General features: G+C 49.2%; 1 pseudogene across 1 annotated transcript in view; it reads right to left on the bottom strand.

Moving 5' to 3' along the window:
• Nucleotides 1–1,191: 1,191 nt before the first annotated feature.
• LOC146871053 (uncharacterized) overlaps nt 1,192–15,728 on the bottom strand; it is a 36,120-nt pseudogene continuing 21,583 nt past the window's right edge. The window contains exons 2-3 of the transcript XR_014979026.1: nt 4,243–4,470; nt 1,192–2,311 (exon numbers count right to left, since the gene is read on the bottom strand). The product of XR_014979026.1 is annotated as an uncharacterized LOC146871053 (transcript). The remainder of the gene's footprint in view (nt 2,312–4,242; nt 4,471–15,728) is intronic.

The raw sequence follows: 15,728 nt of genomic DNA, 5'->3' as shown, positions 1-15,728 counted from the left end.
ACGATGCATTTGAATGCATCCAGATACGATTCGGTCAGACTCCCATTGACTTCAATGGGAGCTTGTTTACTGAACGTGTACACAGACTCCCACAGCAAAAAAGGGGTGGGTGTGGAAAAGCATACACCCTGTGGTGGTCACTCCATGGTGCCCGCCACACTGTTCATGGTCTGACAGGGGGGACCTATGGGCACACCCTGGGAACAGATTTGGAGGGCCCCTGGTGAGGGGGGGCCTGCTATGGCACCCCAAAGTACGATTCTGACAGCCGTCTTGTCTCGCTGAGACCGAGGCAAAGCGGCTGTCCGAATCGTGAATCGTACTCACTCGGTCGGAATTTGACTCCATTGTGTGGCACCGTCCGGCTATGAACTAGTCGTACGGACAGGTTCGGGTCTGGGAAATGATTCGGTTGACGTGTCTGCGATCTTCGCATCATACTTTTTCGTTCCGACCTTTGTACTATTCGGTCGGAAACAAGGGCAACGAATCTGATCCGGGAAAGAAAAATCCGATTCGGAGGCCTTCCGAACAACATCGGAATCGGGCTCTAAGTGTACCCTTGGTTGAGAATACATTTTTTAGCATCATCTTGTGGCCTTCAAGTCCTACTAAACTGTCAATTAAAACTATTCAGGAAATGTTTCCATGCAATCTGTTTATTTGTGTGTTAAGTTTGATGTAACAAAAATATTTGAACTGCTACATTTCACAAGTAATGAACACCTCATCTTTCGGCCTCACTGTTGATTATTCCCAATCCTCTCATACCATCGGCATAGACATCATCTAGTACATAGACATAATTTAAGGTCTCAGCTCACATTCTTGAGAACCACCATTGATAATTTGATCAAGAGTCTACAAGAGAGACACTAATAAACCTTTTACATCTAAGGTGCTCCCTATATAAACTGCAACAAACTGCAGACCGTTTGCAAACGCATACTAGGAAATCACAGTCAATGGCTGTACGAAAATAGATACACACATATTCTCATTTTTTAAATGTCACCTGATACTTTATTGGCATTGCACTTTGTATTTTCATATAAAAGGTAAAAATACATACAGTGAAGGGTGCACAGAGAGTTTGTGCACTTCAACCGGTTGTTAGTGCATGAAGATGGAGATAAGAATTAATTCATTATTGGGTGACACAGAGTGGATCATGAATGAAACAGGAAAAGCACCACTAAAGTACTCATAAGAAAATTTGGGGGCCTATGCACATGACAAAAGACTGTCTAGACTAGTCCCAAATGATTTAAAGCTGCAAGGTTGTGACGTCCTGCTTTATCCACAGCGGATTGGAGCGTCAGCGCTCACAATAATCTCAGCCACCTGCACCCCAATATATTCCCCCTTTACATCTTGGACATTTATGGTGGCATCCTCAAAGATAGTTCTCATTTTTCCTGTCCAGGGTATGTCAGCAGTGTAGCGCGTTCCTGTGACAAAGTATTCCACAGAGTACTTGGGCCTAGCTTCGAGTTTAGCATTAATAGTGTCAGTCCTTGATTCCATCCGCCTACCTACGGTACCCACAGTAAAAGTGGTGGTGACAGAAGAGGAAACAGACATCTCTCCAAGACCTGGGATGCCTGCACTTATCTCAACGGTAACTCCAATCTCAATGGAGGATTCAAAGCTCCAGCTAGATTCTGTTTCAATAGTAAAGGCCAACTGCCTTTCAGCATAAACAGGTGGGCTATCTGCGGGAGCAGCACAGTTCTGCACTTTGGTTCTGGCGCTCAGTTGTAAGGGCTCCGTTCTCAATATTTTCTTATCATTGAAGTTATATTTAATATCATAAAGGACTACTTTTTTGGTGGGCTTGCTATTATGAACTAAAACGTACTTGCTCTTCAGCACGTAGGCTGGGATATCCATGTTCCCGTGCCTTTTAATACCAGACATAGCATTGAGGGTTTGACCTTCTGGATTTATTGGAGATGCTTTCCAGATGCTGACATCAGCCCTTGCCCCACTTCCTCTATCATTCCAAACCCAGGTCCAAAGTGCCGGGGTTACATACTCTGCTTTAACACAGCGGAAGTCATCAGCGGAAGGTGGTGCTTAGTTCCCTGTAGCTGCATAGCCAAGGGCTACATAACCGGGTGGACACACAGGACTCCCAAACCCCTATCTGTCCAAACCTGGACAAAGGAGATAGGCTTCACCAGAGTCCCTGCCTTAATATCCTTTGCAAATACTCCAGATGGCTTATTCTAATTATCAACGGGGATGTGACCCAGGCTGCAGCAGTGGTCAGCTTTCCAGAAGGAGACATCTCGAGCTGCTCCACTCCCTAAAAAACAAGATAAAGTATACGAGTCCAACGCTCATACATCCCTACTCATGCTGCAAACATGTCCTTTATATAAGTCCTGGCTGTTTTAAGAAGCTTGTCTTCCATATTTTAAGGCTTCCAGACCTTTTAATTTCCATTAAAGATCACGAAATTCCTCCTTCTTTGTGTAATGTTGCCAGTGTGTCAACAAGGATTGTAAACACTGGGAACTCACAATAGGGGTACGACTTGTGAACCAACCTCAAATTTACGAGTTGATCTTTAAACGACTTTTTGAAATGAAATGGTAAATAAGGACCGAGGGATGAGAAACCCTCAGAGTGTGCATGCATAGTCCACCATAACTACCAAGCAAAGTTGCTGATTATTTGTGTCAAACCACAAGTTTGTAAAGGCCTCACTTGACACTTGTCCCTTCATTCCACCCTTTGACCTGTGTCGGCTTTTTGTTTTCCCTTTTTCTAAACAGTGAATTATCCTCTGATGGTGGAAGCACACTTGCAGATGACCTAGAGGTCTGCCGCATATCTCCCTATTTAAAAAATCAAGGTATTTTAAATAACGTAATGTATAAGCAAACCTCATCCAGACCTGATACTTGAGATTCTTGACCAACTTGTTTGTCCACCACGCTATAGCGCCTCAAAAGGAAGCGTGTATTCTCGTCCCAGGATATGAAATTACGCAACACTATTCTCATGGAACTATCTTTCATTTAATTTAAAATCCTTTCTTTTCAATCAAATGTTTGCATAATTCTTAATTCATTTAGCTCATTCATTTGCCTTCAGCCTTTTTGTTTTTAATCTCTTTTGTCTTTTAAGTCTGTATCTCTTCTTGGAGTAAGAAGGCTCCCTGAAATATATGTTTACGAACATTCATCCTTCTCAGTGAGAATTTTATAATTTGCTCTGATGTGCCTTTCCTGCTCTAAAGCCCAATGAGCAGTTCATGCACCAGATAGGAGCAATTTGTATTCATAGACTATCTTTCAGTGCAGCTAGAAGTGGCCTAGGGAGCAAGCGTAGTCAAATCAAGATATTGGTAGCCCCAACTCCACGAGGCTTGTGTGGGCTAAAGCAGATCCATAGGCTTTTGTTAGAATTTTACTTAGCTATCCCTTCATCTAAGCTGCAGATGAAATGAAAATGGTCTACAGTGCTGAACCACAACAGTATAAATAAAATGAAATTAATGGGAGGGTGTGCCCACCTATGTAGGTGTTGGTTACAAAATGGCAGATCCTATTGAAATTCACATGGGCAAATTATCTTGGAAGATTTGCTTTATGGAGACAAGATAGAGAGTTAGCAGGTATGTGTATTAAATAGGTGGAGTGGACTGACGTAGGTCCTTGGGAAAGTGGGACGGTATGCACTCATCAAGGCAGCTACCATCAGTAAACATTCTTACGAAAAAGTGAACATCTTTGGCATCTATTGGAGCTAAACACTGATATGAAACATGTCAGCAGCAAAGAACTACCCCATTATCTATGATAAAATCTCAGCACACTGCATAAAAGAGTTTCAATGGTCGCAAATTAAGAGACCATCAGCGTGATCAATGTCTCCTATTGAAAAAAATGCTGATTCGAAAACTGGGAACACAGAAACACACAGATACATAGACGAATTCATGTAGGCCAGACTGTTTGACTACATGCCTGTTACAGAGTGCAGTTTTACATACATAATAAGCCCACCAAACTAATCAAAGGGCAAACCCCTTGGCCAAGCAGGTGCCTCTAAAAAGACATCATTCATGTGTCTCTAACGTGACTGACTTTTCACTAACCATAGGAGCCAATCAGGGTCAGCAGAACTTTCGCAAATTCCCAACGTCCCTATATGCCAGCCCTCATCTGCGTAATTAAATCTGGGCAGTGACCAGGGATTTATAGTGACCTTAAACATCTGTGAGCTTACCTCTATCATCCCAGATGTTGGCCATTTCTTGCGTCTGATAAAGAACCAGAGAAATGTCTTCAGAGTCGCCTTGTGATGGGAGTGTTATTTTATCAGATTTCAGGATGTACGGTGTATTCGATGGTCTGTTATAGTTGCTAACAGATAAGAAAGACTCAGAAGTCAAACCATTAAATGGAAAACATAGACGATGCAGGTTAATTTCATTCAACTTGGTCCACAAATGTGCTGACAGTTATACAATATCTCTAGTTTGACTGGAATAGAAAAGATGTTACTGTGCAGGCCATCTCTGAAGGCCATGAAAAGACACTGATATCATTATGGCAGGATGGTTACTTTTTGTCCCACACTGTAAGCGCTGCACCAGTTCTGAATGACTTGTTGGTCTGACTTGAACTGATACTGTTTATGAATAAAACCTCACCCCAAAAACTAGGTATACATGACTACTTTTACTTCAGGAAGAGGACAGGAAGTCTGGCTGACAGGGCTGGACTGGGCAACAAAAGCAACTCTGGTAAAAACGATCAAACCATACCCAGCTGCACAAAGCAAGCAAACGTAATGAGTGAGTTTAACTTGTACACTGCCAGAATATAGGCTTCTAAGTATCATGCTACAAAAATGTTATAGCAAGAATTTCAAAAACAACAATATTCTGAATGTTAGTAAACAGAGGTAAGTATAGATGTATTAGTCTTTAAAAAAAACATTTTAAAACATTTTGGTACACAATCAAGATTTATATTACTCTGCCAGGACTTTACACATACGGTCAATTATCTTGTCCATTAACAGTCCCCGTTCTCCACTACTGTTCCCCTTCACCTGGTCACATTTGCATTAGGCCTTGTCAGCTGTCAGTTCACCCAGTTCACAGTCCAAAGTCCATGTTCTCCGACTGTATGAATCCAGGAGGCTACCCCAATATTGATACAATCCCCTCCAGATCTTTTTAGATTTATTATATTTTACTCCACATAGATGTACCTTTCCCCATCCTCGTCCCACTCCAATGCACACACATCACCACCAGACTAACTCACCAAAACAGAAACTGCATCACTGACAAGGACTGGAACAGTACTCTCAACACACACTGACCCGAACACAACAACACCATCTCCAAAAGCCATCAAGACTTTAAACAGTTGCATCATCAACTGTGCATATTCCCTACACCTCCCTCACACTTAGCATTACAACAAGATCTAGACCACAGGCTAGATGGTACAAAGAGGAAGGAACTCAGACTGATTAAATTCCATTCCATTCAACTGGAGCGCACATGGAAAATAAGTCAGGATAATGTAGATAGGAGCATGTTCCAATCCTCCATGAGAAGCTTCCACCAAATGTGCCACTCCGGCGGATGGCATTGATGCCAACATCAACAGAAGTGGATAAATCTTTGCCATTGTGAAGGATTTCACCTCACCAGTGGTCACCCCCCTTTTGATCACCCCCTAGCAGGACCTCTGCAACAATATATCTCAATTCTTTAGCAACAAAATTATCATTTACGGTGACTTCAACCCACAACAAGACCTGACAGAGCTCACCAAATGCCTCCCGATATTATCCAGAAAACCAGTGCTAAACAAGTCTCACGGCAGAAGAAACTACTGCCGCCATGAAGTCCATCAACTCAGGGGCCCAATCGGATCCCTATCCACACCTCACCTACTACAGATAACTGAAACTCATAAGCGCCATGCCCACACATTCTGAATGCCTCCACCTCTTTTGCGACCTTCCCAGATGCTTGGAAGCATGCAGCTGTCCTCCCATTGCTGAAGAAACCCTCAGCAAACGCTTCAATGCTCGCCAACTACAGACCAATCTCCCTGTAACCATTCCCAGACAATGTCTTAGAGAAAATCATCAAAAACACATCACTGGGGGGCGTGGCCAAGATGGTGACCTGATCGGACACGGTCTCCTGTGGCTCCCCGCAGCGGCCCTTCTTCCCCGGTCCCCAGGCGCAGGTCGTCCCCTACCTTCCACTTACAGGGGCGGTCAGCCAAGCAGGGTGTAGCAGTGCAACACTGGCGGGCCTGCTGGGCCATCTGGGCGGCGATCTCCTCGCACAGCCTTGGTGGTGATTTGGCGCTCCACAAGCAACATGGCGCCCGGGTTGTAGCAGTTGGTGCCGGCGGCGGACTACCTTTCTGGCCCGGTGTCTGCCCGGGATCCAGTCCTTCAGAGGAAGTGCTTATGCCGTGGCGCGGAGCGGTCGTTGAGCCGCTCTGACGCAGTAGGGGGGGTGCGGGTGTGCGACCTGCCCCGCGCCTGGATGTACCTGCAGTGGACCCGGCGGCGTGCAACTCGAGGCCGTGGCTTTGAGGCCTAGTCGTGGGAGTGTGAGCTCATCCGCTCATCCGCCGGCCTGGCATTGAGGTAGCAGCAGTTGGGGGACAGCCAGCAAGAATCAACGCACGGGCTCTGGTGCTGGGACGGGGCACGCGGACCTGTGCCCGGACCTGCGCCTCATGGACAGGTCGTTCACCTGGCGTCGGAGTAGCGTGGGCTGGGGATCCCGGGCCTAGCGGCGCTGGACTGAGCCTCTAGGGGGCGCCCACCGGCCCTGGAGCCTATGAGTGCCGGCCTGGCCCGGGCAGTCGGTGAGAGCAGCAGTCGGGGCTGACGCGGTGGTGGTACTGCCCTGGGCCGAGAGAGACTGGAGTGGCCCTGGTTCTTTATTGCCTACCCTGGAGAGTGAGAGGGGCGTGTGGAGTGGCCATGTCTGGCCCTCCCCAGCTTTTGGTTGTCCAGCAGCGTGCGGCCTTCCCCAGCATGCAGCGCTTTACAGGTCTGGAGCGCTGCGTGCCTTCCTGATCTGGTGAAGTGGTGTGGAGTTCTGGATCCATCGGCGGCCTCCACCTCAACCATCTGACTAACGGTGGGTGACTCCAGCAGTGGAGCGGTGGGCATCTGTGGGGCGCACACTGCCTACTCTGATCCAGATAACTGCTGGGGAGGGTCCCTGTCTGAGCGGCGTGAGGCACATCATCCCTTCCTGAGAGTTACACCTGTGGCCCGGCTTGCCTCCGTTCGTTCGCGCCTTGTGTTGCAGTCTGCGGAGGTAGTTGGTCTCGGCGAAGGGGGAACTTGACCGGGGGCCTTCAATCCTGCCAGACTATTGGTGCTCGCCCCTTGTCATGTACTCAAGACCTCTGGGGCTGCTCTCCGGGACTGGGGCTTTGAAAGTAAGCATCAACAGTGAACCTTGGGTCTTGGGTCTGCTCCGCTCTCTCTGGTGCGCCTGGGGTTGCTGCTCCTGTTGGGAGCTCCTCACGCGGACATCTTGGCCTGGCCACGGACTTATCGACGCTATATTGGCCCTCACCGGGGTCTCCTTGTGGTGCTGCCTGCTCAAGCGTTAGCTGAGGGGAACCCTTCCTCTAGTCGGAGCCTTCACTCTCGCCTTTGCTGGGGCCCAACCTCTATCCCCCCTTCCTTTCATCTGCGGCCGGTAGGACCACCGTGGAAAGGTTAGTCAGCGGCCTGTGGTGGTGGAGGATCTGGGCAAGTCACCTCTTCAGGACTCTGTAGGGGGGGTCTGGGTGGACCTCGCACGCGGGCTCGCGGCTCCGTCCACCAAGCCATACCTCGGTCCATTCCCGGGTGGTGGCAGCATGGCCAACATGCGGAAAAAAGGAGACCGCTCTTTAAAAGACATGCTCACTAAAGGGGCAGCAGCTGGAGATAGGAGAAGCCCTATCCCGCCTTCACCGGCGCAACCTCCTTGACAGGATGAGGGGGAGGTGCCCATCACCAGGGCTTTCCTTGAGTCACTCTTTAACACCCTCCGTGCGGACTTTCAAACACTTAAACAAGAGGTGGCGGGCAAAGTACAAGAAATTTGCAGAGATGTGGACGAGCTGGGGGAGCGCGTGGCCGCCATAGAGAGCGAGGAGCATTCTTAAGCGGAAGAACTGGAGCAGCTGCAACAAGAGGTCCTTCAGTTTTGGGACCAGCAGGTCGACCTTCAGTCGCATGCAGAGGACCTCGAAAATAGATCTCGACGCAACAACATCCGCGTGCGGATGGTCCCATTGCAAATGGAAGGGGAAAATCTGACTGAATATCTACAGGGCCTCTTTTGGGACATTCTGGGGGTTGACCAAGACTTTGAAATCCGCATTGATCGCGCCCACAGGGTGGGCCTTGGGAGAAAAGCGCCGGCTCCCCCCCCCAGATATCTTGGCCTTCCTGCCGGACTTTCCCCTGGAGGAGCGCATTTTAAGGTAAGCTCGCCTCAAGCAACCCCTTGCATATCAGGGGCAGGCTATCACTCTTTATCAGGACCTAGCCTCCATCATCCTGCAGAAACGGAAGGCTTTTAGAGATGCGACTGCTTTCCTGAGGTCCAACGGCGTGTCCTACTCGTGGGGCCATCCCTTCCGTTTAATCTTCAAATGGAACGGCAGGTTGCATCAAGTTCGCTCTTACCGAGAGGTCTCCGACTTACTGGGCCTTGCTCAGAGCAGTCCCGATTCCTATCCTAAGCCCTCGCAATGATCCTCCAGGGAGGGCTGGCAATCGGTGGGAGGCCGACGCTCGTCTTTGGCACAAGTGAAACCGGACCGTGCCACAATGACCACCGAAAGGGCCGCGGCCCTCGCAGCAGTAACAAGAGACACTTCTAGATCGTACTCACCGTAATTGCATTATGGGGACGTTATTTTGCATTACACTTCTGCTACCGGTGAGGGGGGGGGCAGTGGGCGGGGAGCCCGGGTCGCCTGAACATGATGCTCACCCTGTTTTTCTTCTTTCACTGGACTGCAGCTAGGGCTGAGGACATTAACCATTGTTGGTTGTTTGGAATGTTTAGTTGGGATTTGGGGGGGGGGGAGGAGGGGCGGGAGTTGCGGAGTCGGGGTGGGGGGATCCCGGTGTGTGGCTATAGGGAGTTTTCGGGGGCAGGTTGCTTCCAGGACGGTGAGCTCGCCGGGGGCGAGGTCGCCGCATCAACTGTTTGCACCTACTATCAGTCGCTGCTCATTGCGCATACCCTCACAGTTCTACTAGGTCCACTATGACAATTCAAGTTCTCACTCTTAACGTGAAGGGGTTGAATAAGCCCATCAAGCGGTGGGCGATTCTGAGTTACTTAGAGAATTCTGGGGCCTCGATATGCCTGTTGCAGGAAACGCATCTCCTACCAAAAGACTGGCACAGGATGCGATCTCGTGCGTTTCCTCACCAATTCTATTCTTCTATGCCGGATAAGAAAGGGGGGTGGCTATATTAGCAGCACAACACTTTCAGGGCAGCATTGGTGATAAAATCGCTGAGATAAAAGAAAGGCTCCTAGCGTACAGGATCCGGGTGGGCGGTACCCCTGTTAAAGTGAGCTCCCTCTATGCTCTCAATCAGGGGCAAGAGCCCTTTTTCATAGATGCCCTGTCAGAAATACTTCGCCACCACGATCGGCACATTTTAATTGGCGGCGACCTCAACTTTGTCATGGACCCCACTAGAGATAGATCTGGTCAGCGGCACGGGGGCAGGGGCGATTTCGAGTGTGGGGAGGGAGTGGCTGCAGAGTAGGGGACTGACGGATCTTTGGCGAGCGGCTCACCCTCACAGCATGCACTATTCATTTTATTCACATGCACACCAAACGTATGCTTGATTGGATCATTTTTTAGGGACACCTGACCTTAATGCTCTGGTTGGGACGGTGGAGATTGTCCCGGTGGCCCTATCCGATCATGATGCGGGGACTGTCTCGCTCGATCTCCGGCCCTTACATCGTCCAAAGGGACACTGGCGTCTTCAGGAATCCCTCCTACAACGCCCAGATGTTTCCAAGCAGGTGCATAAATGCATCACTGACTACTTGTCGCTCAATGACTCCCCGGCCGTATCTCTAACTGCACTTTGGGGGGCCCTCAAGGTGGTGGTGAGAGGGGAACTAATCGCCATCTCTGCGGCTGATAACAAGGCCCGTAAAGAGAAACAGGCAGAATTAGCGGCCAAGGTGGCGGAACTCGAGAGGGTACACTGTCGTACTGGGGCCCCGCGAATGTGGCAGCAGCTGAAAGCGGCACGGGCCCAACTGGCTAGCCTGGATTTGGATAGGGCAGAATACGCTGCTTTACGACTCAAACATTCCTACTACGTCGGGGGGGACAAGACAGGGAAGCTTCTTGCGAGCAAACTCCGAGCTAGGGCTCAACGGTCTAAAATTGCGGCCCTTCACACTTCGTCCGGGGAGCGGGTTGAAAGCGATGAACAGATTGCCGAAACTTTCCGTGCATTTTATGCCACTCTGTATCGTAGGGACCCTACGGTCAACAGCTCGGGGGCAGCGTACCTCAACCAGGCAGCGGTGACTGCTTTAAATTCATCTGGCGCTATAGCTCTATATGCGCCAATCAGGGTCGAGGAAGTCATTAGTGCGATCTCCCGTCTCAAACCCCTGAAGTCCCCGGGGCCCGATGGGTTTTCGGCGGGTTTTTATAAAGCCTTCTGCCAGCCTCTTGCCCCAATTTTAACTCACTTATTCAACTCTTTCGAGGGCCCGGGTTCTATCCCGACGGACATGCTGGAGGCTGATATCGTGGTTCTTCCCAAGCCTGGGAAGGACCTCACTCACTGTGCGGCATATCGCCCCATCTCTTTACTTAACCTGGACCTCAAGTTATTTACGGGTGTCTTGGCGGCTCGCTTGGGCCCCCGATTGCCGGGCAGTTTTGAACCCGACCAATCGGGTTTTATACCCAATAGGCAATGTGGTGACAACACCAAGCGGTTGATGCACTTAATTGATAAAGCTCACTATATGGGCTTGGATGCACTGTTACTCTCAGTCGACGCTGAGAAAGCGTTTGACAGGGTGGACTGGGGTGTCCTGGATCAGACGCTCAAGCGCTTCGTCATAGGGGATTGTTTTAGGGCTTGGGTAGCGAGCTGCTATGATAGACCCACGGCGACGATCCGGGTCAATGGGATTAGTTCACGGCCATTTGATATCAGGCGGGGCACCAGACAGGGGTGTCCTCTTTCACCCCTGCTCTTCGCGCTATATATCGAACCCCTGGCGCAACGGCTTAGGGATAACCCCAACATCTCGAGTATTCCCTTTGGGGGGGAACGTCACATTGTCAGTTTATATGCTGATATTTTGGCGACCCTTGATACTCCCAGCCGCTCGGTTCCAGCATTTTTACAAGAGCTGACTGATTTTGGCGAGGTTTCGGGCTTTAAAGTAGGCCTGGGCTAAAATTCCGTTCCGCGGAAATTGCGATAATTTGACATTTACGCGTTCCGCGGAGAGCGCGAAAATGTCAAAATTTCCGCAATCCGCATTTTACCGGAAATGTTTTGCTTGCTTGCGCTGTAAAATAATACATTCTCGCATGCGCGCGATCGCCTTACTTGCATCCCCACGTTCGCCGACAAGTTTTCCCGATCCGGTCGCGTTCTCCACGAGATGTTGGATTGTTGGTAGCCATTTGCGCTATCTCGTGACAGTTCTCGCCCGCAGTAATGTCATTCGTCGCACGATCACGTCTTTCTTCTCGCGATCATGCACCGCGAGACAAGTGAAAACAAGATGGCCGCGCCCGTGAGCAACCGCATGGGTAAGTTGGCGAGCCGCGACCACGCAGAAAATACCGCGAATGGGCGGGAAAAAAACTTCCGAATCTTCGCGATATTTCCGCGTGTTTGCGGAGATTTTTAACATTTTCACGATAATTTGCAGCAGTGAATTTCGCAAATTCCGCCCACCCCTACCTTAAAGTTAATGTGGGGAAATCAATGTGGCTGCCGCTGGGTCTCAACGAGCATATTTCTGAGGGCACCTTTCCCGAACTCCGGGATTTGCGCCCACAATCTGAAATCCCGTACCTGGGGATCATTCTCACTCCGTCCACGGATCAGACAATCACTCGCAATTATTCCAATCTTCATTCCCAAATCACTCAAGATCTTCGCAAATGGCGCTGTTGGGCCGAGTGGCTACGGTTAAAATGTCCATTTTGCCTAAAATATTATACATTTTTCAGACTATCCCGGTAGGACCCCCCCCTGCGGTTCATTCACGCATTACAACGGCAGCTTCACCATTTCATATGGGCAGGGAAGCGCCCGCGCTTACGTCGAGAGATTGCCTACCGATCCCCGGATGAAGGGGGGCTGGGAATTCCCCACCTCTTGACCTATTACAGAGCAGCGCAATTCTGGTATATCTGGTAGAATTGAGTAGGCCCGAATCAGAAAAAAGATGGCTATTTCAAGATAGGGCGATGGCAGGTCTCTCCTTGTGGAAGGTACCATTTCTGAAGCCTTCAGATAGACCAGCATACCTTAACAGGTCTCCTATCACTCGCTCAGTAGTACGGGTTTGGGATGCTGTGGTGACCCAGCAACATCTCACCTCCTTCCCATCGCCACTTACGCCCCTATTCGATAACACAGACTTCCCGCCGGGGCTCGATGCACGATCATTCCCGGAGTGGAGGGCCTCGGCCTGTAAGTCTGCTGGGCATCTCTTTGATATAGATGGGTTCCTCTCATTTACTGAGCTGACTGACTGGCATGGCATTAAAAACCCCAAACGATTCCAATATTTTCAGCTTCGACATTGGTTGACGCACCCCGACATGCGGCCTTTGGTTAGTAGACATCTTACGACCTATGTGAAATGGCTTTTATCGAAGCACTCTGACCGCCACTTGATTTCTGAACTCTAGCTCATGCTGCGTCCCCCGGCTCCCCTGGAGCGCTCTACTGGGCAGTGACGATGGGAGACAGAGTTAGGCAGGAGCTTTTCACTGAAGGAATGGCAACAGATCTACTATAGAGCTAATCATACCGCTAGAAATACAGCGAGTAGAGAAGCAGCGGTTAAAGTTGCCCTTTACTGGTACCTGACCCCAGCCCGACTTAATAATATTAACCCAGACCGCAGCCCCACCTGTTGGAGGGGTTGCGATGAGGTGGGCACATTGATGCACATCCTATGGGTGTCGTACTTTAGAATTTGGGACCGCATAGGAGGCAGGGCCCTACCCCTGTCTATCTCGGTAATAGTGAACCGCGAATGGTTAATGCGGTATGTACAAGTGCTTTGTGTAACGTTTTATCTATGAATGCACTGTGTATACGCTATTTTACATCACTACGTGGGTTCCATTTTGCATCGGTGGCCATCTTATGGTTGCCCTCACATGGGCTATATAGCATGAAGCGAATACGGGCCTTTTAGAGCACATGTGCTCCTCTTTGACTTTTCTGTGACCTGGGCAGCTTGGCTCCGCTGCCCCAGGTCAAACTGGTCCCACGAGTTCCCCGTCCTCTGGCTTCCTGTGATTAGCATCAGGGCTTGACACACCATAAAGTCTTTTCATCCTACACAAGCCTCCAGCTAATCTCTTTCTCACCTGACTGTTCCTGCTTTATGGCTTGTTTCCCAAAACAGGAGATGCTCATGTTTATTGGGGCCTATCGATATCTGATGTGGGATCTGAGCCTTGCTGTGTAAATAATTGCGGGCTGGCTTAACTGGAATGTGGGATGGTCATCATGACTCTGCCTTTTCGTTTGTAATGTATACTTTAAATGACCATACCATAAACCTAGGAATGTATGCCTGAGGCAGGAAATTCTGTATTGAAGGAGAAGCCCGTTTCTGTGATTTTTAGCAGTTTCCTGAGAACATACACGCTGTTGTACTTCTAGGATACCTGTAATTGGTCTGCAGCCAATAAACTGATCTTTGACTTCACCCAGAAGACTCTGTGTTTCTGTAGGTCTGAAACAGGAAGAACCCCGAAGTCATAGGGTGTGTTCCCCTGCACCGCTGGGCTTAAAATACCCAGTACTTCAGTTGGCGCCCAACGTGGGGCGATTTCAGCGGTACCGGTCCAAGCCAGAGGTTCGTGAGGAGCTTCGTGTGGAAATTCTGGAGGAAGGCCGCCACTTCATCGACCCCTGCATGTCGACGTGGTCCGAAAGTCTTTTCTGCGAGGTTCTCCGCATCCCGACGGCTACGAAGGACTGCTGCCCTGATTAATCGCCCTGTTTTGGACCCTTGACGATTTTGGTAGAGCGAAACAATCGAGAGAGTCTTCTGGTGACGCCATCGATCATCAATATTCAGTTAAGTATATGTGGAGCGTCTCCTAGTTTGAATTTGGTATCCTTCGGGATCATTTTGATTTGGTGCTTGCAAGTCCCAAAGCCAGAGGACTCGTGTATTCACGAGACTATCGTATTCGATAATCCTTTGACGTTTGAAACTAGACTAGTGAGCGAAGATGCCTGGTTCTAGTGTATTTTGTAGATTGTTTTGTTTGGGTTGTGGAAGGGATTTCCAGTTAGAGGATTCATGTCCGGTTCCTCCAATTGGAACTCCAACTTATGAGCTTTATGTAAAACATGGCGTGGGCCCCATTGCATATAATGAAGTATGGATCCGATACACCAGAAAGGACGGTGTTTTAAAATGGCCCCAAAATAGTAGTTTCGATACAGATATCTTAGATAATTTGGAAGTTAAATTGTTTAAAAAGAAAGCCCGGCCGGCGATGTTTGATTCTTTCCGCCTATGGCGAAAGGAAGCCAAACAGAAGGAAATTAAGCTAGCGAAAAGAAATAAGAGAGAGAGAGGTATGTCAGTGATGCAAGCAGCTGTGCAATTGAAAGATAATGAGGAGGAACAAATGAAGGAACAGTTACATAGACAGCGCAAACTAGGGATTGATAAATGTTACCCTGTTTTGTCACCCCTTGTGCAAGATGAGACAAAAGAGAAAGAAAAAGATTCCCTAATGTCCCATTTGTTAAGTTCGCCACCCCCATATGCGCAAAATGCCACTGCACCTCCACAGCTTGTAAATGCGCAGCCTCTAGTAAATATGCCACAAGCCTTCCCGCAGCTGCCAGCTGCTCTTCAGCTGGCTCCTATCCCTGCAGTGCAGCCCTCTCAAGGGCCACCAGTTTTGCTACCTGTTACCCCCGCGCTTTCTGCGACTTTGCCTAGCACGCCAGCGGCTTCCCCTGGCGCTCCTTCTTACACTACCCAGGTACCTGTATCTGAATCTGTTTTTCTTCCCTCTGTTTATCCCCCTGTTTTCGCCTCAACTTCTCCTTCAGCACGACAACGACTGGCTAATGTAGTTACTAGTTTAATGTCGCCTCTCTTTGGGTCATCCAGTGCGACTCCCGCCTTACAGCGTAAGCAATTGCGCAGTCAGCTGCCTGGTCCCGAAGAGAAAGAGGTGTTAGATCATTTGGCGCGTAGGTGGATTGGTTTCCCTTCACTCTATGAGGTGGAATCGGTTGTTAATGTTTTTCACCAATGGGATGCCCCAAAACAGAGGTATGTCTTTGATAAAATGTGTGAATTCCTCTGTGAGGAATTGGAGGATAAGGGTGCAAACCCAAACCCACAGGAATTGTGTCGAGTGCGATTTGATTTCGAAACAGGTGTAATTGTGGGCCCCAAGGTAGATAAAGCAGTT

Source organism: Triturus cristatus, chromosome 1_1 (genome assembly GCF_964204655.1).
Source record: "Triturus cristatus chromosome 1_1, aTriCri1.1, whole genome shotgun sequence".
In the NCBI taxonomy this organism is placed as follows: Eukaryota; Metazoa; Chordata; class Amphibia; order Caudata; family Salamandridae; genus Triturus; species Triturus cristatus.
This window is presented reverse-complemented; position numbering and strand designations above follow the sequence as displayed.